General features: G+C 42.6%; 1 pseudogene; it reads left to right on the top strand.

Moving 5' to 3' along the window:
• The first annotated feature begins 3590 nt into the window (after positions 1–3590).
• LOC129083334 (transmembrane 9 superfamily member 1-like) lies at positions 3591–9769 on the top strand (annotated as a pseudogene).
• Positions 9770–24707: the final 14938 nt, after the last annotated feature.

Raw genomic sequence — 24707 nt, 5'->3', positions numbered from 1 at the left:
ATATACATCTGGATATATACCACACCTGCAGATAACCTTCAGATTACCCTGTGAAGGACGGATGTATCCAGACCACGTGATTACACCCTTCAGGACTCGCATATCCAAACACCTGACACCAATCTGACATCACTACGGGATGTGACCACGCCTCCTGGCGCGCATCTTTTAGATCACTGGCATTGGTAATCCTGACTGCCTATCATCTGACTGATAGCCATCCTAGATCAATTGTAGGGCTAAGAACACAAAATTGATCATTCTCAAGGATGTCCTTTTTACTACAATAACTTTGAACTTTTTTCTCTTCTTTGGAACACTTCTGGGTTTTTGCCTGGCTGTGTTTACCGTTTGCAAATTCTAAGATCCTTGAATAAATCTCTATCATTTATTTCTAGCAAAGTCTCCAGAGTCTTTGAGTTCGTCCAACAGGGTATAGTTTAATCACTTTCGAGTATAGTATATTGGCCTAAACTAGTATTAATTAATAAAAGCCCTTGAGGTTCATTCTGTAATAGGAATGTTCTCTATTTGCAGATAAATCAGTATAAAAAAGATGCTTGGAGATGTCAGTTAAGTAATTTAATTATTTTTTTGAAATCAGTAGTATAGTGAGAATGCACCATCAATTTCTGATTACTCAACATGATAGGGAGAAGGTTAAGTAGATCACATACTTTAAGATAGTGATTAAAACATAACATAATGCAAAGTATATTTTAATGTAAATCTGTTAATATTACATATTTTTACACATTCATTGTTCTATAGACATTTTTCAAAGTATTAAAAACCTTAAAAAACAAATACAATAGTTTAAAAACCAAAATATATTTTAAAATCTATAAATAGCTTGACAAAAAATAGCCATGCTTCTTTTTTTAAAAAAGATTTTATTTATTTATTTTTAGAGAGAGAGGGTGGAAGGGAGGGAGAAAGAGAAGGGAGAGAAACATCAATGTGTCATTGCCTCTCATATGCCCCCTACCGGGGGCCTGGTCCGAACCCCAGGCATGTGCCCTGACTGGGAATCAAACCAGCGACCATTTGGTTTGCAGGCCAGTGCTCGATCCATTGAGCCACACCAGCCAGGGTAGATAACCATGCTTCTAATAGTTAAAATAATTTATCTGTTATTAACTGAGCTCCGTTGTTTGGTTTTTGTTTTATTTTGTTTTTAACAGTAAAGCAAGGTTGGTCACTGAACATGCCATCCTCTTTTTTCCCTAATAGTCCAGCGGACATTTGGGGTCCTTGACCTAAGGATGACAGTTGTGGGGTCAATGGACATGGCCCATGCCGGTCCCATGACTGAGGGCTGGTCTGATGGCCACTGGCCAGAAAGGAATATGTATTATTTCGGGAATGGATTGTAACTCCCGCCTTATCTCCTTTTGGGGGCAGCTTCTTGTCCTGTGACTTCTTCTTGACCCTTTTACACAATGAGTTAATGCAGTTTAGAGTTATGCATGGGACATGTGCCTCCTTTGTCTGGGACCCCTTATAACGAGCCTCAGACGGGTGGAGGTGCGGTCTCCCTCCCACCGATCCCCGCCATTGGTGCAGTCCCCTGTAATGTGAGTAATAATAGGCATGTCCACATCAGTTAGTCCTCTGGGTGGTTTTTCTGGAATATCACGAACACTTAAGCAGCTCCCCGCTTTGAGTGTGGAGCTCCAGTGCTACCACAGTGTTTATGAACGAGCTTGAAAGAGTTCATGAACTCCAGAAAATTTAATGCACAACAAAATATATGCACACATATGCATATATATTTTGGGAAAGAATGGGTCCATAGTTTTCATCAGATCCTTAAAGTAATAAATATAGGAAAGCAAGGACTTTTGTAAGTCATGGGTGGGGCCGGGGGAGGTGTTGTTCATAGTTATTGAGGGAGCATGAGGGCCAAGTCAGAAGAATCTGTTTTGAGTGAGATGGGAGGCTTAGTGGCAGAACTCTAATATCAACACAGCATTTTCAAGGTGTTTTAGATAGGACAAGGGTCTTAAGGCCTGGGCCATTTTTACTACGTTCTATTCTTGCTAAATGTTAAAATGTAGCACAGAATTTTGCAGACAGGCTGTAAACAGGATAAGCTTGACAGGAACCCACCCTGATAAATATATCAACTGCAAAGAAGAAATCTACATGTAATTGATCAAATAGTGTATGTAGGCAATGAACAAGCTTCCCTTCAGGGAGGGAGAGCTTTGGCTATAAATCCCCTCTCCTTTACTTTCTGCAAATAAATAAAACCACTTTGTGACAACCACTTCTCATTTAAAAAATACGATTTTATTTATTTATGTTTTAGAGAGATGGGGAGGGAGAGAGAAAGAGCAGGAGGGGAACATGATGTGTGAGAGAATCAATGATTAGTTGCCTCTCTCACACCCCCAGCTGGGGACCTGGCCTGCAACTCAGGCATGTGCCCTCACTGGGAATCAAACGGGCAACCTTTTGGTTCTCAGGCTGGCACTCAATCCACTGAGCCACACTGGCTAGGGAATCCACATCTCATTTTTTAATAGAGCATCCCAAGCCCCAAACCCCACGAGTTCGGTAACTGTTGTGATCTTTAAACCTGGTCATTCCCAATGGCCTGCATGTTTGTATTGCTGAGGAGCATTTGAGATAGATAATAATTAGGTAACTATGCTTAAAGTCAGAATTCAACGTAATAATCACTTTTTAGGGTTAATTAGGAAGATGCTATTGAGAGGAAAGCTGTGTTTGTTTTATATTAACCTTTTAGAATTTTATAGCAGGAAGGAATTTTAATTTTATAGCAGGAAGAACTTTATATTCAGCCACTCATGTTTCAAGTGAAAAAACATGAAGTAATTTTCCCAAAGTTCCTAGGTCTCCTGGTTCTCAGTCTATAGCAATTTTTTATGCACTATAATCTCTTTTGATATGTGGTATATTAACTCTTTTAAAAAAAAGCAATTCTGATACAAAATCATCTGTTCGTGGTAAAAAGTCAGCTCAGTCATTCATGAAGAATGTCTGCGTGAACAAGATTACTTAAAATGTTTCAGTCTAAAAAACATCCTCTCCCACCACTTGGATGTATTCAGATGCTAGATGTTCCAGAAGTCCAGCTGTGACTAAGCGCTGAACAGAAGTTGCTTCCTCTGAAAAATGAGATCATACCAAGCTGGGCTAATCTAAGAGTTAGCTAAGGTATTGAACCTTCCTAAATGTCAAAATTGTTAAGGTATTTTTAAAATGCTGAGACTGTTATTGATTTAACAGCTGATATCAGATGAAAGCAGCAGAAAAACCTGAAGAAATTTGTAATTTAGATACATTTTTATGTACTTGAAAGGTTTTGTTCAGTGTTGAATTGCCTGAGCTTTGCATGTGTTATGGGCTGAATTGTGTCCCCACCCCCAATTCATATGCTGAAATCTAACCTTTAGTTTCTCAGAATGACTATATTCGGAGATAGGATATTTAAAGAGGTAATTAAGGTAACATGAGGTCATGAGGATGGGCTATAATCCAATAGGACTACTGTCCTTGTAAGTAGAGAAAATTAGGACACAGACACACACAGAGGGAAGACTATGTGAAGACACAGGGACATGGCAGGTAGGTACACGCTGAGAGTGGCCTCAGAAGAAAATGACCCTGCTGACACCTTGATCTTGGACTGTTAGCCTCCAGACTGTGAGGAAATAAATTTCTATTTTTATGCCACCTGGTCTGTGGAACTTTGTTACAGAGCCCTAACTAACTAATAAAACATGCAGAGGTCATTTTGCAGGAAAAAAGTTATTTCTTTTTATAATTCTACAGAAACATCCTTTCCAGTCTTGATGAATACACAATACAACCCTACCTTTGGTTCAGTTTTTCTGTTCTAGAGCTTCCTGGATCTGTTTCCCACACAAGCCACGGTGGCCTCGCTGGTAGTTTCTGCTTGCTATTCACTCTGAGTAGGGAATGCAGTTTTTCAGAAACTGGTGCTTAACTCCCAAAGATACTAAGACGAATGTCCCTGCATATCTCCTGGGATCCCTGAGGCTCTGAACAGAGGGTCTGCTGGCCCCTTTACCACCCCAGAGTCCTCCCTGGTGTACTGCTGCATGGATTTGGGCGGCTTCCTTCCTTTGGTGAGCCTGCAGGGGCTGGAGAGAGGCACAGAGCTGGGTTTTGGTGCTCTTTCAGGAGCATGTGGGGTGGTAGTTCTCATGCATACTGAGGGGCTAGATTTACTGCAAGTCCTTTCGTCTCCTGCTCTGGCCAGGCCGGGGTTGCCCTACTTCTCCTCAGCTCGCAGCATCCAGATCGGCCTCCTCAGCTGGCCCTGCCAACCCACAGGGACACCTGGGTGTGGAGAGGCAGCTTGACTCTGACCATACATACACCCTGCGGCTCACAGGGCTGGTGGGGCAGGGGTCCCAATTGACCCAGATAAAATGTTGATAAAAATGCTCGGCCCAAAGTGTAGGATAGGGATACCAACCTCTGTTAAGGCATATATATAGTACAGGCTAATAACAGATACTACTTACTGAGCATCACCACATGCTGGCTCAGAGATAAATTCTTACTTTATACTCGCAGCAGCTTTCCACAGGGGCTGTTATACCCATTTTAGAGAGAAGGGACATGGGCTCAGATGAGAACATTGAAGCACTACAGAGGTGAACTATTTTATATGTAGCTAGTTTTTAAAAAATCCTATTAACAGGATCTTTTGCAGATCAAAAGTTTTAATTTTGTTAAATTTATCTTTTTTTAAAAATGGATTATGCCTTCAATGTCATGTCTAAGAACTTTTTGCCTAGACCAGAGTTCCCAACCTTGGCTGACCTTTTCAATGAATGATTCTTTATTTTGGGGAGCTGTCCTGTGTATTAAAGGGTGTTTATCATCATTCCTGACCTTCTACCCACCAAATGCCAGTCCCACCCCCATCCCCAGTAACGAAAATAAAACATGTCTCCAGATATTGACAAATTCCCTCTGGGGCAAAATCACCCTCGGCTGAGCCCTGCCAGGGGCAAGGGGTGCGGTGCTCAGCTGGGTGGAGCACCATCCCATACACCGAAATGTTGCAGGTTCAATTTGCAGGTTCAATCCTTGGCTGGGGCGTATACAGGAGGCAACCTATCGATGTTTTTCTGTTTCTCTCACATCAATGTTTTTCTCTCTCTAAAAAGCAATAAACATATCCTTGGGCGAGGGTTTAAAAAAAGAAAAATCACCCATGGTTGAGAACCACCAGCCTAGCCCTAGGTCTTGAAGATTTTCTCCTGTTTTAAAAGTTTTACATTTTATACAAAGTCTATGGATTAATTTTTGTATAAAATGTGAGGTTTAGGTTGAATTTTTTTTTTTTTTTTTTTTTTGCCTATGGATGTCCAATTACCTCCATACCATTTGGTGAAAAGACTATCTTTCCTCTATCAAATTGCTGTTTTGCCTTTGTCAAAAATCAGTTGAGTATATTTATTTGTATGGGTTTGTTTCTTGGCTCTCTATTGTGTTCTGTTGAGCTATATACTGCTTGTCAGCATTTTGGCTAAAATCAGGTGTTATCTATGTGTCTCCTCCCTCTTCTGATTCTTCCTTCCTTCCTTCCTTCCTTCCTCCCTCCCTCCCTCCCTCCCTCCCTCCCTCCCTCCCTTCCTTCTTTTCTTTTCTTTTCTTTTCTTTCTTTCTCCTTCCTTCCTTCCTTTTCTTTCCTTCCTTTCTTCTTTTCTTCTCTCTTTTGAGGAGGAGCAAGAAAGAAAGGGAGAGAAACATCCATGTGTGAGAGAAACATTGATCGGTTGCCTCTTGCATGTCCTTAACCACAGACCCGGCCCTGACTGGGAATCGAACTGGCAACCCTTTGGTTTGCTGAATGATACCCAACTCACTGAGCCACACCAGTCAGGGCAAACATTTTTGGTTATTATAGCTATATAATAAGTCTTGAAACCAAGTAAAGTTATATCTCCCACTTTAATCGTTTTCAAAGTTGTTTTGGCTATTCTAGTTAATTTGCCTTTCCAGTTACATATTTTAGAATGTTTGTCAATGTCAACAAAAATATCTTGCAAAGATTTTGATAGAAATTGCATCAAATTTATAGATTAATTTGGGAAAAATTGACATCTTTACTATGTTAAGTCTTTCAATACATGTATGTGATATCTCTCCATTTATTTATATCTTTTTTATTAGCATTTTATAGTTTTCAGTACACAAATTCTGTTAGATTTATACTTTATGCCTACATATTTAATTTTTGAGTGATTATGTGTTATGTTTTAAATGTTATGAATATGTTTTGAATTTCAGTTTCCAAATGTTCATTATTTATATGTTGAAATATAATTAATTTTTGTATGTTGGTCTTGTATCATGAGGATTTGCTGAATTGGTGAATTCATTGATTAGTTCTAGTTTTTTAAAAAAATTATTGTTAAATTTTTGAGAGTTTTTGTTTTTAGACAACCATGTCGTTTGAAAATAAGGATGGCTTTATTTCTCCCTTCCAATCTGTATGCTTTTTATTTCCTCTTCTTTCCTTATTGCGCTGATTAGGACTTCCAATACTATACTGAATAGAGGGATGACAGCAAAAAGCTTTGCCTTATGCTCAGTCATTGGGGAAAAGCATTCAGCCTTTCACCATTAAGTGCAATGTTAGCTGTGGAGTTTTTGTAGATGCTTGGGTTAAGGAAGTACCCTTCTATTCTAAGTTTGTTGAGAGTTTTTTTCATGAATGGGTGTCAAATGCTGTTCTATGTCAATTGATAAGATCATGTAGTTTTTCTTTTTTAGCTGGTTAATATGGTGGATTACATCGTTTGATTTTTGAATATGGAACCATCCTTGAATTTTTGGAATTAATCCTACTCGCTTAGAGTGTAAAATTGTTTTTATATAATTCTGGATTCAATCTGTTAGTATTTTTTGAGGATTTTTGCATCTGTGTTTATGAGAAATATAGGTCTCTTGCCTTTGCTTTTGGTGTCATGGTAATACTGGCCTCATAATGTATGGTAGGAAGTGCTCCCTCTTCTATTTTCTGAACATTGTGTATAATTGGTGTTACTATTTCTTTAAATATGGGTAGAATTCTCCAGTGAAACTATCTGGGTCTAGAGATTTCTTTTTTAAGAGTGTGAGGTAACACTGAACATAGCTGGTCTGTTTCACTCATTTCTCACTTATCTCTGTATCCATGGCGATGACCCTTGGTCAAACTCTGAGAACTAAACTCCTGGAATATTCACATAGCAACGGGTAAAATGTTATTCTCTATGTCCAAAGCAGTGGGTCAAGATAAACCAGATTGTCAGCATGTTTAAAGTAAACATAAAAATTCATGATGTATACCTGTATTGTGCCTTGATTGGGGTCAGGCTTGGTCACCAGCTGGTATGTGGCCAGCTCCCTTTAAAAACTTTGGACTCCAAGACTCGAGTAGGATTTCCTGGAAAAGGACATCACACATACATTCCTGCAGTTTGCATGTGGAGAAGATGTGTCTGAGCTATCCCTGAAGAGAGATAAGAAAATGTACATTGATCTCTCTCGCATTGCCCATAAATATTTTTTTTCTGCTCTTCCTGCATTATATCCTTGCTGTAGGAAATCTTGAGTATAACTTTATATGGAGTCCTATGAGTCCTTCCAGTGAGTTGCCAAACTAGTTGTGGGGCCACTGAGACAAAAGTTTTTTTTTTAACTATGAATTCAATTTTTAAAATTATTATATGACATTTATAATTATCTATTTCATATTGAGTGAGTTTTGGTAGTTTGTGGTTTTCAAGGAATTGGTTTATTTCATCTGAGTTGTTGAATATATATGGGTAGAGATGTCTATAGTATTCTTTATTATTCTTCTAAAGTCTTCAGAGTCTGTAATGATAGCCAATATATTCTTTTCTCTCTCTCTCTCTCTCTCTCTCCCCCCCCCTCTGGTTTTCAAAGCACCTTTATATCTTTATGGAATTATTGACTTGATTCTAACTATAACCCATGTGCCAGGCAGAGCAGGTGGTATTATTTGCATTCAGTTGACAAAGAAACTTGCTCAGAAGTGACTTTTTCAAGACTACAAGGATAGTGAGCTGATGTGAGAGCCCAGGGCTCCTGACTCCAAGCTTCTCTGTTGGTAATCAGGTCCCAACTATCACTCCTATGCTGTCCCATTTCCTTCCATGTTGCCCTTGTGGCTTTTTCTTAATGGGCTCCTTTACTCTCTAATTCTCCCTGTCATGCTTTTTCTTTAGCAAATCCTATCTTAGGGGTCTTTCCCTTAGTCTACCCCAGACCTTCTTACATCTGGCCTCTCTCCTTTCTCTAGGTTTCAACCCTGTCAAATTATCCTTTCTTTTCTTGGAGGCTCCAACATACTAAGGTCTAATCCAGTGGTTCTCAACAGGGGACACTTGGTCCCCAGTGGACCTTTGGCAATGTCTGGACACATTATTGACTGCCACACTAGGGGTTGCTACTGGCATTTAGTAAGAAGGCACCAAAGATATTGCAAAATATACTACCATGTACAAGACAGCCTATCCCCTGCCCACACACACACACACACACACACACACACAAAATTCTCCAGCCCACAGTGTCAGTAATGCTAAGGTTGAGAAACCCTGCTCTAACCCTGTGACTGGGGAGACCTTGTCTGACTCCTGACTGGCTCTCTGTAGGTGGGGCAGCAGTGCCAGGCCCTCAAGACTGTAACGCTTGAATTTGTGGTAGATGACAACCTGTGGCTTTCTGGGCTACATGGAGGAGAGTGGCTTCCTGCTACATGGCCATAAGATAGGGCTTCGGACCCCTTGGGCTCCCACTTAGGATACCATGGAGATCAAATTCTATTTGCCAATGTCTCAGTGTGGGGCATCAAGCACCACAGTCGGGACTGGTTACAGCCTCACTCACACCTACAGCATGCGCTGGTCTGAGACTTCAGTGGAGTGTTGAGTGACAGTTGGTATGCAGATGATGGTAGTGATTTCTTTCCCTGAACACTGGAGATATATTGGTTGTCCATCATCAATTCCATGTGTTTATGTTTTTACTGGTGGATTTTGTGGCTGTGATCCTCATTCATGTGCTTCAGAATGACCTGATTCAGTATAACTTGGATGTAGTGATGACCTCTGAAGATTCTGGTGATGACTGACCAGGGGGACAATGGCTGAAAAATTATCTATACAGATGTCTTCTGCTTCCCTCCATGCTGCGGTCTTCTCTGTGCTGTACTTGGTGTGGGTGCCCAGGGATGCTGGGCATTGATTTCCTGGCCCTTGGCACTGGTGAGGTGACAAGAGTTAATCAGGGGTTTCCCTCAAGAAGGGTAGAAGTAAATAGGTAGTTTGTTCAAAATGGTTCGCAGAGCCCCTGTATCAAAGGTGAGGGGCAGACCTAAGGGGTGAGGTGGCTTTAGTGAGAATGAGTATATTCTATTGTGTTTGGGGGTTTTTTTGACAACAGAATTGGGGGATATTGTTTTATTGGAGGCCCTGGGTCTGAAGAAGATGGGGCTAATGCCTCTTAAATTGCTAGAAGAGAGATCGATGAGACCAAGTGCAGGCTTTCCACTACTACTGCCTTGCAGGCATTATTTTCATGGTGCTGTGTGGTATGTTTAATGAGCTCCGGCATGAGGCCATTCACTTGGTGCTCTCTTGCCGCATGCCCTAACCTACTGCTTTTCTGGCTATGTGTCCACACACTTCTGTTGGAAGGTCAGGGCCAAGGCTGGGTGTGGAACATTATTCTCATCACCACAGAGTGAGGCTTCCTGCCTGGATCCTCACATGCTTGCTTCCTTGTCCTAAATCCACCAGTTCATGGCTGTCCAATGTTTTATTCTTGATATTGGTAATTTGTGTTCTTCCTCTTTTTCTTTATCAGTCTTGCTAGAGGTTTATCAGTTTTTATTGACCTTTCAAAGAAGCAGCTTTTTGTTTAATTGCCTTTCTGTTGTTTTTGTTTTTCATCTCATTGATTTTGGCTCTTATCTTTATTATTTCCTTCCTTTTGTTTGTTTTGGGCTTATTTTGCTATTCTTTTTCTAGTTTCTTGTGATAGGAGCTTAAATTATTGATTTGAGATCTTTCTGTAAGCATGTAGTATTATGAATTTCCATCTCAGATGGTTTTAACTGTGTCCCACAAATTTTGATACCTATAGGTAATGGTTGTTTCTTTCAAGAGACATCATAGTTGTTTTCAAGACTTTTCATCTTTAGTTTTCAGAAGTTTGATTATGTGTCTTGGTGTGAATTTCTTTGCATTTATTGAATTTGTAGATTTCTTCTTTTGGCCAACTTAGGGGAAATTTCAACCATTATTTCTTCCAATATTTTTTTCAGACCCCCACTCTCTGTTCTCCTTCTGAGACTCCAATGACATGGATATTAGATCTTTTGTTATTTTTCCACAGGTCCCTGAAGTTCTGGTAATTTTTTTCAGTCAATACTTTCTATTGATCAGTCTTCATTTACTGATTCTTTGTCACCTCCATCTTGTTATTCAGCCCATTCAATGAGTTTTTAAGTTTGGTTATTATATTTTTCAGTTCTAAAATTTCCATTTGACTCCTCTTTATATTTTTTACTTCTTTTCAAAGGCTTTTTGTAAAAATTTTTTCCAAGAATGTTTATAATTGCTCAGTGAAACATTTTCATGATGTTTTTGGACAACATTTTGTTGTCAAATCTTCTCAGGCTCTTCTTGGATGTGACACTTTCTCAGATTTTTCTTGTTTTTGGTTATCCTGACAATTTTAAGAAGTCAGGTATTTTGTAGAAATACCCTCAGTTGGGATTTATTTGCCCGATGCTTTTTTCATGATTAGGCTGGAGTTACGGGTTTTGGGGACAAAGGTCACAGAGGTAAAGGGCCACTGTCATCCATCATATCAAGGGCACATGCTAATTATGTCTAATCACTGTTGCTGTTGCCCCTGTTCACCTGGCTGAGGAAGTGTTCTTCCGTCTTCTCCATTTGTAAAGCTTCTCTTTTATCCCCTCCCCTGCCCCACCCTATTCTATACTATAGTTTTTGGAAGTTACTATGTACAGCTCCTATAATCTTTTTTAAACACTTACATCAGATCTTGTTTTACTTTTACAAATTTTGACATATTCAAGGCATTAATTTTTTCCTGGGTCCACATTTTTCCAGACATTTCATGTTAATGCTCATTATGCCATTAAATACAAAGTATTCATGCAGCAAAGAGAAGATGAATAAAAAGACATGATTTGAGAGACTAGTTATTTTAATACTTTCAAATACTATAATAGACATTTTTAGAAGAAACCTAGAATCACATGCAGCTATAATATCAATGGAATTATTCTGAATGCTTCTGTTTCAAGGAAATGTCTCAGAAAAAATAGAGTCATTTAGGGTTTCTTTGGAAATCTTATTTTAAAAAAAGGCTTCGATCTTACACATAATTTCCTCATGACTCTCCTGAATTCCAAAAGGGAAGCACAATTGTTAATGTTATTCTTGTCCTCTCATCATAGAGCTATTTTCAGACTAGACAGAAGGGTTTGTGCTTTGTATAGACTTCACAGTATATTGAGGCCCATAAAATAATCATCCTGAGTATACATAAATTTGTGTAATAGGACTTGAAGAATAATGTTACCCTTTTATATTACTAAAGGTCATCAGAAGTTTTATGCTTTTGCTTTTATGACATATTTATTAACTTGTTTGATGCTGAGTTTCTGGATATGAGTAATGATTAAGAGAGAATAATGACTTTTTAACAAAATGATCCCAGAAATACATTGTAGAGGAAAAGGATGACTGCTTAAAATAAAGATATTGGTACATGCTATCTATATTAAGGAACCTTTGTGCAATCCCTGACATCATCATAAACATAGTATTTCGTGATGATGTTACATTATTCTCATTTCATCCTTTTTCATTTAATTGAATGTGTTGCTCATACACAGTCACACCAATTTAACGCCTCTCAAGGACACAGTTCAACCTCTGAGTAACTCTCACCAGCTCCAGCTCATCCACCTTATTTTCACCATGAGCGTTTTGAAAAAGAATAGTAACGAGACAAGTAACCTTATCAGACATTAATACAACTTATAAAAAAGTTAAAAAATAATTAATTATTGGAGAAGATAAATATTAAAAAAATAGAAATTCAAGAAAAAGACCCAAATTCAAATGGGAGTTTAACACGTGATAAAGGAAGCATTTCAAAATTTCTAGGAAAAAAATAGTTATTCACTAGATAGGAGCAGGAAGTGATGGAAGAGGGGAAGCTAGATCTTTACTTGATTCCTCACATTGTATTAAATTCCACTTGGGTCCAAGATTTTAACATACAAAAATGAAACAATGAAAGTGCTGTTAAAAAGGATTTGCATTTTAACAATTTTGGAGTAGAAAAGGTATAAATATTATACAAAATTTGGAAGCCATAAAATAAAAATGTATTGAGCTCTGTTTTAAAACACACATATGCACACATTAAAACACACATTTAAAATAAGCTTTCCAAAGCTTATAAAGCTAAATAAATAAATAAAACACACAAATATTTGTCACAAAAAAGACAAATGACAAATTTGGAAGGCTATCTGTAAAACATCTGACATACGAAGGGCTAATATCTTCAATGAATTCAAAAGTTTACAAAGGAAAAAGGGGAACACAAATAACTAAAACATGAGGAAGAGAGGTTTAACCTCGCAATAGAATGTAAATTATTCTTAACCCACTAGACTAAAAAAAAAAGTAAAAATTCTGGAGGTGAGAAATTCAAGGCCATCAGGGACCAGGTACCTTCCCCAGGCTCCCTCCTCCCCACGCTCCCAGGACCTCAGACCCGGGATGCACAGGAAGAAGCGGGGCAGGAGGTGGGGGTGAGGGGCGGGGCGGGGGACAACAGCTTCCTGCCCCAGAGTCCATGCCCGTTAACAAGGTTTCTTGGGAACTCAATTCTGCTTATGTCTCATTTGCCAGAACTGTCCCATGGCTGCATGGCAGGAGGGAGAAGTGATTTATTCTTAAATTTTCATCATAGGAAGTGCACAAATCATAAGTATACTACTCCTGGGTTTTTACGAAGTGAACACACCCATCTGCCCAGCATCCATATCAAGAAATGAAGTAGGATCAGCCTCTTTGCAATTTCCTATGTACTCTCTCTCAGTCATCAGAAAAGGTATTTTTAATGGGTACATTCTCACTGTGACCAAGATGGGGTTCATAAAAAAAAAGGCAAATAGGTAACCAGCAGTCGGTCACATCCATCATTTTATAATATATAGTCTCTTAAAGGCAGTCTTATTCTTAAGTCTCCTCCTCAAATCTTTCATTTTCAGTCCAAGAAATCTTCTTGTCCTTTAAGACAGAAGGGTTAATATTTACGTTTTCATATTGTGAGACTCGGAACAAGAGCAGAAGCTGACCCGGAGCAAGATCTTTTGGCAGCAGTAGACTCGGAGGTGGATGCAAGGAGAAGGTCCCTGTGGAATGCTGACCGGGTCCCTGAGTCTGTAGTGGTCTGTGAATACAGAGTCATCTAGAGACCATTAGGGACCTCACCCATGAATGTGATGAATATTTGAAAACTGCAATTCTACCTACATTTTTTAGAAGTGAGAAAACTCCAAAATAAGTGTGACCAATCTTAGAAAAGAATGAAAAATTAGTTCAGTATTACATCATTCATATCGGAGACAAGGTCTTTGTTAGGAATACAGGCACCTGTCCTTGGGGCTCCCATCCTACTGAACACCCTAACATTCATCTTGGAGAGAATCTCTATTTGCAGGAAGCATCTGTCAGCACCCCAGCGCCATGGGACGTCAGCTAATTCACACTCTACAAACGCAATAAATGTGAATGCTTTCATGAAAGTAAAGCTCATTCAACGTCAGAGAATTCACATTGGAGAAAAATCATATGCACGTAATGGATGTAAAAATACTTTTAGACAGTGCTCAGAGCTAATTAGACATCTGGGATTTCGTGACGGAGAGGAGCCCTGGGAGCATAATGGATGAGGAAGAACCTTCAATCAGAGTTCCATCCTTGGACAATGTCAGCTAATTCACTTTGGACTTAAACCGGTCATGTGTGATGAATATCTAGGGGAAGCGTGGAACTCATTGAACATCAAATCATTCATTCTGGAGAGAAGCCTGTGAGCATAATCAATGTGGAAAATCATTTGTGGACAGGGTAGCCTTTTCTTATCATTGGGTAATTCACAGGAAAGACATGTTCGTGTTGTAAAGATTGTGGGAGAGCGTTTAGTCAGTAATCAGGCTAATTCATTCTGGAGAAAAAGCTTGATTACGAAGAATAAGGAAAAGCCTCAGTTCTTTACTGATTTTCAGAGAATCTTTAGTGATATATGGGGAAACTTGGGGGAAACTGGGGGTTTATCAAGCATCACATGAAAGTATTCATTGCATTAAGTAGGGGGTTAAACTTTTTGCTTCCTCCACCCCAACCAAAGCTTTTATTCCTTTCCCTGATTACCTCATAGGATTTTGTCTTTAACGTCTCATCAATCGACTGCTTTCTCTTCTTCCAACCTAACTCCTTATCCCCAGACTAGAATTTTAAATCTTCCAAGAGACATCATTACCTCCCACTGTATTCTCTCTCCCATTGAGGCAGAAGAGATTCAGGTCTTGTGCATTTCTGCATCTTGGCTTTGCTTAGAGAAAACAAGAAGAAAAACTAGAGGGAAAAAAAAAGGGAAAAGTGGAGAACACAGAATGAAGAATGTGGGGAGTACCCATGCCTGGGAATGGCTACGACTCAGGGTGCCTTATTCCTAAAATGATCTAAAATGTCAGTAAGGCTGGCTGGAGAGCAACTAAAAGGCCTAGTTTTCCACCAATTTAGTTCCAGCTGTTGTAAACTACTTGGAGCTCACACACTCCTGCTGTGGACACTAGGCTCTTTCTCCAGAAGTCACCCACTCCACCCCCCATTTGCCCACACCCGCTCCCTGCCCCTCCTGCTCACGCCCCATGGCTCTCTGGCCTGCGCTTGGGCCCTGCATCTGAGGCATTAACACCATCCCATCCCTACTCCCTCCCGCTGAACTTGGCCTTCCTAGAATTCAACATTGAGCCCCATTTTAGAAGACTCATGCTCCTGCATCTAGAACTTTTCTGATGCTGTGTTTCTTTTTTCCTTGTCTGTGTTCTGTAGGCCCCGGGTATTGGAACTAAGTGCTGAAATTGCTCTGTAGGCTGTGAGAAACCTTGACTTTATTTCCTACCATGTAAGTAAGACTTCCAGTGCCTAAGCTTGGGTTGATTTTCCATTTGGAGTTGTATCAAGAGTCATGAGGCTCTCAGGAGTTGAAGATGGAGAGGTTCAGGGGGGTGCTATCCCGCTTGGAAATGCCTAAGGCTTCAAATAGCAGCGATCTGCTTAGACAACAAAGACATTTAACTAACATAGCAATAAGGCTGGTTCTCGGATAGGTATAGTGGCTCAACGATATCATCAAGGACCCGGGTTCTTTGTGTCTGTCTGCCAACCTCAGTAAGTTGGCTTTTTTCCCTCGTTCTTCTCGTCTCATGGTCTCAAGATGGCTGCTGTAGCTCTAAGTACCATGTCCTCAAACAACCGTATGCAAAGCAGAAAGCAGGGACAGGCTCTTCACTATCTCTCCTTGAATAAAAAAGAAAAATTCTTTCCAGAAGGTTCTCCAGCCATTTCCTTATGTGTTTAGGCAGAACTAAGTCATGCGCCCATTTCTAAGCAAACCGGCAGCAAAGGAAATGAGTAACCAGCCGCTGCAGTGACACAGCGGGCAGGTCTGGGCCTGGGGAGTCATGGGCACCAGGTGCCTCAGGGGTTGGCTCTTCTCTGCCTTCCGCGAGCCCCAGCTCTCCTTTGGTCATCCCCACCTTATTCCTCTTGCCAAAACCAGGCTCACTGTTCTTCCACAGCCAATGTATTTTCACCATGTCATAGCTTGTGGGTTTTTTTCTTCTTCAGTTTCCAAGTTTCTTCCTCAGTTTGGCTCCAACTAGCACATTGATCCATCCAGGCACTACTTGCCCTCATAACATCTTGTCACACACTGCCTATATTGTCTGCTTTTTTTGTGTGTTTGTTTAAATTTCCCAAAAGGGGAACCCGACTGGTCTGACTGGCTCTCTGTTTTTGAGCCAGGTGACTTCAAAAGTCTTTGGCCAGCCTATGATGGACCTCGATCCAGTGATCTTGTACATGTGTATGTGGAGGAGGAAAGAGGCAGGGTCCTGTGATACAGCACAGCCCCCTGGCAATGGGAGCTGAATGAGGCAGCTCCCCACAAAAGGGGTTGTAAGGTGCGGCAGGTATAGTGGAGTGGAGAAGAAATATAAGATTAGGCCCCTCTACTAAGAGAGACGCCACAGGGGGGAAGAAGAAGGAAGGCATGAGACACATGGGGGAAAAAAGCCATGCCGGACTTTTTGGTCCCATTTCATTAGATGTCACATGGAGAAAAGTGGAAGAATCCAGCTGGCAGACAGAACCAGGGCTCCTGACCTAGGGCCACGGTCCAACCGTCACAGTCAAACCCAGACATTCGGCCACTCCAGTTGAGACCCAGACTTGATGGAGCAGAAATAAATTGTTCCTGCTTTGTTCTGCCTGAACACCTTACATGACTGACAGCATAATCACGTTCTTGAGTCTGTCATGACTCAAGAATCTCCCTGAATTCCCAGAGCAGAAGTTCCAGCGACTGCTTGGACAAAGCTGGATGTCTGTCAGGAACGTGGCTTTTATAGGGATTGGGAATGGTCAGTGCTCACTGGACTCTGTCTCAGAGAAACCATTCTGTGGCTCTGACAGCCTGAAGAAGGGATTGTAGAATCAGGACTATTTCAATATGGCCATATAACAGAGACAGAAGCGGGCTGGCTATTGCAGCGAGTGGAATTCAAAATCCTGCAGTGGGAAAAGTAGAACTTTCAAGAGCACAGGTAATGGACAGATCTGGATTTGAATCCTTGCTCTTCTGCTTACTAGATGCATGACCATGGCAAGTAATGTAACCTAAGTCTTATTTTCTTCATTCGTAATATGAGGATAGAAACATCCTATTTCATAGGAGGATTAAATGAGATGCTGCACGTGAAGCGCTTGGCACAGCTGGCGCTAGGCGCGCGTTAGTTACTGCTATTGTTAGTGTCCTACACACAGTGAGTGGGGTCAGAGCCCCAGCAAGGACAGTCAGCTTGACACCGAACATGAAAAGAGGCTGCCCTAGCTTCTCTGGACAGGGGAGTCTCCTGGTGTCCTCCATGGTGGGGAGTGGGGGACGGGGGTTGTGTTTACACACCATAAAGCAACAATACTGATTTTTTTGCTTGTTCCCTGCCTGTCTCTCCCCAAGGGCATTCTTAGGATTAGCACAATGCATGATGGATAGCAACAGCCTGCGGGCAGAGCTGAGGCAATGGGGAAGAAGCACCTGCCACCTTCTAGATATCGGGGCTAATCTGGCTAGCTGCTGGGGTGGGGGGAAAGGGTGTCAGGTGGAAGAGGTGGCTATTGGGATGAGAGCACCTTCCTCCTGGGTGACCTGGAAAAGAACGACCGACAATCATCCCAGAGAAGCCAGGCTTTGTCTTCAGTCAAAGGTAGACACGCCTGCATCCCTGACTGGCCTGAACCACAAATCTGCCAGCTTCTATTGCAGTGCCCACAGTCCCATGTAGTGACCAGTTCCCAAATTGTCCCGCGTCTCTCGAGACTCTCAGAGGTGCCATGAAGAATGCAAAGGGCAAGATGTTGTTCTTTATCAAAGAGCTTTAAGTCTGTTCGAGAAGAAAAAGGCTTTTTATAAAAAGGTCATGGAAGATTAGAACATTACATGAGTACTAATTGGGTTTTACGGGCAGTGGACTCTCATAGATGGACTCATAGTGGGCTCTCAGGAAGGCTTCAGGGAAGAAGTGGGCTTTGAGCCAGGCTTGGAGGATGGACAGAAGTTGGTGGACGGCTGCATTCCAGGGGGAGTGCGACATGAGCAATGACCGTGGGTGATCAGAACATGGGCCACTCTGCATCCTTTGTGAAGTAAAGGGTTCAGCCAATGCTTTCTCTGCTCTCGCTGTAATGACAAGTGGAAAAAGCCAGGGGCTGCTGTTTTCTGGCACCGAGGTTTCTCAGAGAAGGAAGCCTGTGACACTCTCACTTCCTATGGTGTCATCACAGTGTGAAGCCAGGGTAAAGGATGTGCTGTCAACACAAACGCCCAGCCTTCCTGCCGAAGAAGAACTGTGGGATCATCCTGGGAGGCCTGCTTCCCTTCAGAGGCCCGGATTGGACACTTAATGCTGATAAAGATATCACTCTGGGAAACCAGACACTGAGCCCAAACCTCACTCTGCTGGCATGGTACACGTGGCCAAACATTTGGACCGAATTCTGGCAGAGTATCCAAAAACTCATAGAGCAGAGAAAAATCTGTGAATATTATGAAGAGAGAAAATTTCCATTCATCTCCTAATTCACACTAGAGAGACACCCTATGAATAGCACCAGTGTAGGAAAATCCTCAGAGGGAGGAGAGCAGCTATCAGAGATGGGAAAATCACAGGGCAGGGCTACAGTACCCACGTCAGAGCTCAAACTTCAGCGTCTCACACAGGAGAAAACGTACATCCTCCAAGAGTGGAATGACGCACTGAGAAAGCACATATCTTCAGCTAAATCTTTTGAATGTAATAAATTGCAGGTGGTGATCATTTGAGGAGAAATCAACCGTTACTCACCGCCCGGAGGTTCTGACTGGAGAGAGGGCCACTGCTCGTTGTGAATGACGGAGCTCTTGGGGGTGTTCTGACCTCATGAAACATGGGAGACCACACAGGGCCCAAGGAAGACTGTCAGAGCGGCCCCATAAGAGAAAAACATGAGGAAAGAGTGAATGGAGAAAACAATTTTGTTGGAACTTGTATTTTAGCACCAGTCACGAGCAGACAGACTTTGGCTATAGGAATGCAGGCACCTTGCGGGGGAGAGCTTGTTCAGATGACACAGTTGTGCACTTGTCGCCTTGGGGGCCACTTACCGGGCTACCTAATCAGTGCAGGAGAGAAGAATGCTGTCTCTACAGCTCTTGGAGATTTCCTTTTCCACGGGGCTACGTTTCTTCATTGTCTCTCTTCCTTCCTTTTCTTTCTTCAGTAAAGTCTTGGCAATGGATCTTCACAAGTGCCTAATCTCCAACTGGTGTTATGGAGGGGGGGGGCAGGAGGCCACCTGCCCATCAACAGGCTGGTGACGGCCATCACATGTTTGACAACTGGCAAGCATGCCCCAGGCAATGCTGCCGTGACTGGGTCATTCAGTCATTTATTCATTCATTTAACAAGTGTTTTTAGCACCTGCTCTAATCTCCACCTGGCCCTATTATCTGTGCTGAAGAAAAGGATAGGGAAGAAGGAAGTGTTCGCAGCAGATGGCTTGGGCAACTTCTGGGGAAAGAGAAGGAAACCAGGAAAACAATAGCGCCTTTGAGACTGCAGGGTGTCTGTGTCCCAAGGTCTCAGGGTGGAGGGTGGGGTGAGGAGAGAGCACCGGGGGAGGGAGGGAGGAAGAACTCTGATTTAATGGCTGCCTACCATGTGTCAGGACGGAATGATTCCCCAGCACCCTGGAAGCACGTTCACAGGTAGCAAGTGGCAGAACCTTACTTGAAGACCTGTCCATCTCACTCCAGACCCCGCTGCCTCCCCGCTGTCATGTCACAAGGGAGAGAACTGGTCCTTTAGTAACACTGTTCCTTGGGGATGTTTCCAGGGATTTAGGGGACAATGAGAGGCCCCTCATGAACTGGGAGGTCAAGGGGTTGGAAAGAAGGAAGTGGACTGGCTTTTGAAGACTCTGCTGCAAGGAACTGAGCCATTTAATACATATTTATTGAACCCTATGGAGTGCCAGGCGCTGAGCTCTGGTGCTGGGAATGCGGGTGAATAAGACGGCCAGGGCCCCTCATGGAACTTCCATCCTGGAAGGAGGCAGACAACCCAGCGTGGTATGCTACGGGCAGCCTCTCCTGCCCGTGGCTTGGCAGTCCCTGCTCCTCTGCCTTTCTCTTATATGCGCATCTTTCTCTCATCAAAGCAACACCTTCTTGGCCTGGTCACACAGGTGGGGCTGACTGCCAGGACCCGGGCGATCTGGAAGTCTATTCCCCGTGCTCATACATGTTAAGCACAGAGGGGAGTCACATAACCCAGACTCACAGGGTTGAGATGGACTTCTGGGAAGAAGTAATATGTCAGCTAAGACCTGAAAGAATAAGAACCAACCTGGTTTGTGCTGAGAAGCACATTCCAGAGGGAAATATGCTAGAAGGAGTGTTAGCGACGGGGCAGGAAGGAACTGAAAGCCAGCCGCGGCAGCGTACGTGCAGAACCCAGAGTATGGGGTGGAGGTGGGTAAGGGGGACCAGGTCAGTTAGGGCCGTTAGACTGGACACTAAGAACAATGGGAAACTGTGATGTGTGTTGGGTTTGGGGATGGCCTGATTAGGTTTATGGTTTATCCCTTCACACAGGAGCCGAAGGCTGCAACGGTGAGGAGAGAGCTGTTCAAGGATTTGTTAAATTGTTGCAGACATAAAGGAGTGAGAATGTGAGTTGTCTTTTTTCCTCATGAACCAAGGTTTCCAAGAGATGTAGTGAGCAGAATGGGCCATAAATGGAGGACTAACTATGAGGGGCCTCAATGGGAGCTGCCAGTTCCTGGACCAGACACAAGAGGGACTTCCTGGTTCCCTACAACAGGTTTTGGGACAGATGTGCATGAGCAAACACCTCCATCTTGTGGCCGAAAGAGGTATTTCTACTGTGTTCACAAAAGGGCCTGTGGGAACCTTGCTTCTCATTCTGAAAGCCAGGTGAAAGGAAGTAGGGGCTGCATGTAGCTGTGGACTGGTTCCTCACCTCTCTGTTTTAGAGAACCCTGAATAGTGGACAAAAGGTACATAAATGTATAATGCTAGGAAGACATTCAATGTTACCAGTGACTCTGGAATAGATAATTACATTTTTCATTGTGTTTATATGTATGTCAAAAGTTTCTATTATGCCATGTATTACTTTTGTTAAAAGGAGGGGGGAGATAGAGAGGTGGGGGAGGGGTGGGGGGAGAGAGAGAGAGAGAGAGAGAGAGTGAGAGTCAGTCACATTACAAACCTGGTTGGTTACAAAGCCACAGAGAGAGGGTCTGTTTGGGGGGTCCAGGCTTCCTGAAGGACGACTTTCCTGCGCTCTCTCTAGCCATGTCCTCCATGCCCCCTCGGCTCACACCTACCCCAGCCTCTCCTGCCCATGGCCTTGGCAGTCCCTGCCTTTCTGCTTTCTCTCATGTGCTTACCTTTCTCTCACCAAAGTAACACCCCCCGACATGGTCACACAGGTGGGCCTGACAGCAAGGCTCTGGGAGATCCACAGTCTATTTCACACTGGAGGGATCTGTCCCGTGTGGCTCTGATGCTCGATGAGGGCTGGGCCTGCCACAGGTGTTGCATCTCTGGGGTATCTGTCTGGACAACTTTCCTGCCTTGGAACAGGTGGCTCACCCGGCCTGCAGATTTGGTCGCTCTCATCACCTTCACAGCTTCTGTCTCTCCTGCTTGAAACTCTTCTCATGGGTAGGGAAGCTGCTTGACCTCACCTTTGGGAGGTTCCCTGATGCGGGCCTAAGGTACTGGAACATTCTGCAGTGTCTCCCAGCACTGGTGCCTGCAGAGTTCCCCCAGAGTCTGCATGAGTCACTTATGGTGTTGTCTTCTTTCAGCAAGTCCCTATCTGAGCTGAACTCCTTGTCCTCAGTCCTGAGGTCACCAACTGAAAGCATACATAGAAAGTTCAAATTTACTTTTTTCCTGTGGAAAAAAAAAGGCATTGAAATAAAATCCATCCCTATCGCAGGGGATTGTTTACATAAATCATGGCACATAATATAACAATAAAAAATGAGGTTACAGAATAACGAATGATCATACACTGAAAAAAGTTATAAATACTATCTATGTGGTGAGATTGAGTTACTTTCATTTTCTTTTTATACATATTTGTATTTTATAAATATTCTATAATGAACATGTATTATTTTTATAAGAAAAAGCCCTTCAATTATTATTTTACAAACTTGGGGAATGGATCAAGAAAAAGCAGGGACTGAAGTCGTAGTGGGTGACAGGAGGGGAAGTCTGGGAAGTTTGGAGAGAGTAACTTGAGCTCTCCTGGCCCCACGCGAAGAGGGTGTTGCTACACAGGTAGCTGAGGAAGTTGCTCCAAGGGACCAAGGTTAGTGACCTCCATGGAGTGAAGTCCCGGGGTATCCCTTGGCGGCGGGCAGGGGATGGAAGCTTGAGGCAACTGCAGACTGGGAAAGGGGAAGAAAGTGGGGTTTGAAGGGATGGTCCCGTGTTGGATAAAGAACTCAAACACATTGTACATAATAATTTTAAAATAACGTTTATATGTAGACACGTAGTAATTTACATTTCTCATTTAGTTTCTCCTCTACTATTTTATTTGATGCTTGCAGGTGAGGAAACAGAGGCTTGGGGACGTTAAAGGACTTGCCCAAGATCATACAGCTAACGTACAGTGGAGCCAGGACCTGAACCCAGTTGGCTTCAGCATTCATTTTGCTGGATGGCAATATTCAGTTGTCCTTCATGAGCATGGGCAGTGAAGGTGTACCTAGGCTTGAGGCCAAGGGGGACGTTACAAACACACACTACTGGTAGGGATCAAACACTCACTCATAGAACAGAGGCTGATTTCATCTGGAGATCCAGAGGCAGGGGCCTGGAAGCCTCATGTAGGACCCAGTGATAACCATTAGATGCTGGGCCCTGAAAAGGTCCTGAGGGTCAGCGGGAGTCACTGGCATGGCCACGGTGGTTGTCGGGGCGCTCAGAGACACAGCAAAAGCTGCTGACCAACCATTCCAGAAGCATTTCAGTACTTAAACAACCCATCCATCCATTCTGGTGCGCACCAGATGGGTGGCATCCCTGCGTCTGGTCTCCCCCAGGTTGGTGTCCTGGAGATCCCAGCAGAGACAGGAGACTCTAGAAGCTGCTCAATGTGTCTCTTATTTCAGTGGGGAAGCTGAAATAAGCACACTCCAATAATAAGAGACTAGCAGTTCCTCCTGATGTAGGTGTCCAGGCAGGTCCAAGTCTGTGAAGTCAACTCTTGGTTCCTTGTGCTCATGCAAAGATCAGTGGACGCTACTGATCTAAAGCAGCAAGCCCTTAGCGGTGTCATTTGGATTTTCAACGAGCATGTACAGTCCTGTTACAAAGGAGTGCTGAGTTCTGAGAATTTACAGCAAACAGAAACAGTGACATACTAACTCCTCTCTGAAGGAGGACACAGGAGTGTGCCCAGCCCCTCCACCCTGCCTGCTCCCACCTTGGAGCAGAGGTCTGTTCTCTTGATTCTCCTGCCTTTCCCTGAAGCAGGGCCCCCTCCATACACCCCACAAAGTAGCTTGATCTCCCATGTTCCCTTCAGATGCAGAATACAGGATACAGGTAGGGAAGAAGAAAAGATACTGTTACTGTCAACCAAGTTCTACATGAGCTACACCATTGAATGTGATTTGGCTAAAAAATCTATCACACCAGAATTCAAAGCAGTCTAATACTGTGCCTGTGTAACTCTTCAGGGAATGAAGGACACTTAGCTGGGGCTGGGGTACCTGTGGGTGACTGTGACTAGGGTTTTCATTCCCTTTGCTATCCTACAATGACCTCAGAACCTCAGAGTTTTGGACTTAAGGCCTCATGTTAGTTTGATGATCACACTGAGTTCACAGCACAGACCTTAAGCTGTGATGTTCTGTCCTGCTTTTCAACACAGGAGGGCTCAGGAAAAAGGAACAAAGATACTAATCTCTTCCCCAGTTGGTTGAAGCATCATCCTGAAAGGCTGCAGGCTCAACACCTGGTCCAAGCACATGCTTAGCTTGTGGGGTTTGATCTATGGTTGAGGCGGGTACAGGAGGCAACCAATCCATGTTTCTCTCTCACATCAGTGTTTCTCTCCCTCTCTGTCCCTTCCTCTCTCTCTCTCTGAAATCAATAATAATAATAAAAAAAATCCTCAGGTGAGATTAAAACAATTATTTTCTGATTACAAAGCAACATGTGTTCATTGCAAAAAAATATTGGGTTGGCCGAAAAGTCTGTGTTTTCCATAAAATAAAAGACACATTTTTCATTTTTCACCAATAACTTTATTGATTTCAATATTTTCAGTATGTCATGTTGACCATCTCTGGTGAGATAGAACGTTGTTTTCAGTTAATTTTACCATTTGATCGCTGCCAACTTCAACAGTTCTACACAACTGTGGAGCATCATCCAGTGAGAAATATCCAGTGCGAAACGTCGCAAACTACTTTTGACATGTTTGATCAGTCACAGCACCTTCTCCATACCCTGCACAAATATTTTTTTACATTTCAGTTGGGTTTTTTTACCTTTCTGAAACAATAAAGCATAATATGCTAAAAATGTTGCTTATTTTCTTCCATCTTCAATATTAAAATGGCTACACAAAAGTTCACCAATTTCAATAAGTTTTTAAAAAATGTATGCTGGTATGACTGCTGTCACAATACAATCTAACAAAATTGTTTCAAATGACGTTAAAGACAACTAAGCACTACTAGAGCCATCTT

This window comes from Pteronotus mesoamericanus, unplaced genomic scaffold (genome assembly GCF_021234165.1).
Source record: "Pteronotus mesoamericanus isolate MK-2021 breed Mesoamerican mustached bat unplaced genomic scaffold, CSHL_Meso_final scaffold_167, whole genome shotgun sequence".
NCBI classification, from domain to species: Eukaryota; Metazoa; Chordata; class Mammalia; order Chiroptera; family Mormoopidae; genus Pteronotus; species Pteronotus mesoamericanus.
Note: the sequence above shows the minus strand (reverse complement) of the source record. Positions and strands in the feature narration are given on the sequence as shown.